Here is a 1,954-nt window from a genome sequence, read left to right as displayed (position 1 = left end):
AATGCCGAGGCATTCGCCCGGAGGAGCTGGAGGAAGTGTCTGGAGAGAGGGAAGTCTGGGCATCTTTGCTTAGGCTGCTGCCCCCGCGACCCGGTCCCGGATAAGCGGAGGAAAATGGATGGATGGATGGATGGATGGATGGATGGATAGTTTTTGAAGAATTGGCAAGGACTTCTAAAAATATATATTTTAATAAACTGTTGTTTCCCAACAAAAAATATCATTTTATCTCAGTTGCTGTGCCTGTAACAAAACTATTCAACCTTTTATTAGTCTCAAATATTGTGCTGTGAATACAATTACACATTGCTAAACACAGTTATGTTTTCTATATAGTCATTATTAATCATTTGAAAATAACACATCTTGAAATGTGCTTCTACAGGAGTGGTCTGTTTATGCTGCTGGGGTTTCTGAGCAAAAACCACTTCAAATCTAGTTTCACAAGACTGTACTGAGTGCACAAAACTATTTTAACATTTCACTGTACACATACTGCCATCTTGTGGTTTCAGTTAAAATGGTTTCACTACTTCTGAATTCCTTTTTGTCCACTCACTGATGCCAAGAATTATTTTCTTTCACAAATTTTCAGTGCCAAATGAACTTACAATACAATAAAGTTTGCAAACTGTCATTTTGAAAGTGATTCATGATTAGGCTATGCTTTCTTCTTACAATGTTAAGAAAGCAAAATGTAATAATGGTTAGTATTATTCAATTATTTTTAATCACCATTACAAAACACCTCTCCCACCTGCAGGTAGCGCAGTTGGGCTAGATAACAAGGAAAAAGTCCTATCTTTGCCTTTTAGTTCTACTGTGTTGTGTCTTTACATTACGGCTGCAACTAACAATGATTTTTTTATTATTGATTAATCAGCTACTTATTTTCTCCATATTATTTTGCTTGTCTAATAAAATGACCTGAAGTGACGCAAAACCCCAAAAGTATTACATTTTTATATCACACATGACAAAAGAAAGCAACAAATTCAAAAGGATTTAAAATCTATTTTTAAAACAGTTGGCAATTAATTTTCAGTTTTTCAACTAAAAACCCTGATGTGTTGTTTTCCCACAAATCAAACTGTCATTTTGAAAGTGATTTATGATTAGGCTATGCTTTCTTCTTACAATATTAAGAAAGCAAATTGTAATAATGGTTAGAAATATTCCGTTATTTTTAATAACCAGAGCCATTATAAAACATCTAACATATACTTAAATAAACGGCTGTTTCTCTCACACTGAAATCTCTGAGACAGCTTTCCAGTCAGTATGTCCAGTCAGCAAAGGCTTGATACTTCAACTTGTCAATGGGATCCATATGCTCCTGTGTGTTTTTTTTGTCATCATTAAGGGCCCACTTGGACTTTTTCAAGTGTCCACTCCCTGTGCCAATGTGTGTGGCCTAAAGATTGAGCCAATGCAGGCGGACATACCGAACGTGGTTTGTATGGCTTCTTATACCTAACATTTAATTAAATGGTTGATGAGTAAAAACCCGTCTGTGGTCAGTCTCTAAATGGATTTATTCTGGGCCCAGGAAACAATTCTACATCATACAGGTTACTTCACCATTCCTTCCCAAATGCAGTGGAGACAAGATCATAGTTGTCTGTTTTTGGTAATAACAAATTCCATTAAGAAGAGTTTACAATAAGCATATCTCAGACACTGAAACACTAAAATATTCACAACTGGACATTCTGACTGTCGAAGTATGGATCCACTAAATTTTTTATGAGCTGTAACAGGAGCTGTTTTCACTGTGAATCAGCAATTTCACATAACCATTTCTATATTCTTCTACAATAGCATAGTTAAATTCCTTCCACTGCCATATTTCTACAATGAACATGTAACACAGGGAAATATGGGGGAAACCAAGAACAATCTGACTTTGTGAATACATTTATTCTTATAATGCATTTTAAGGCACAATAACATA

Source organism: Monopterus albus, unplaced genomic scaffold (assembly GCF_001952655.1).
Source record: "Monopterus albus unplaced genomic scaffold, M_albus_1.0 scaffold4.1, whole genome shotgun sequence".
Taxonomy (NCBI): domain Eukaryota; kingdom Metazoa; phylum Chordata; class Actinopteri; order Synbranchiformes; family Synbranchidae; genus Monopterus; species Monopterus albus.
Note: the sequence above shows the minus strand (reverse complement) of the source record.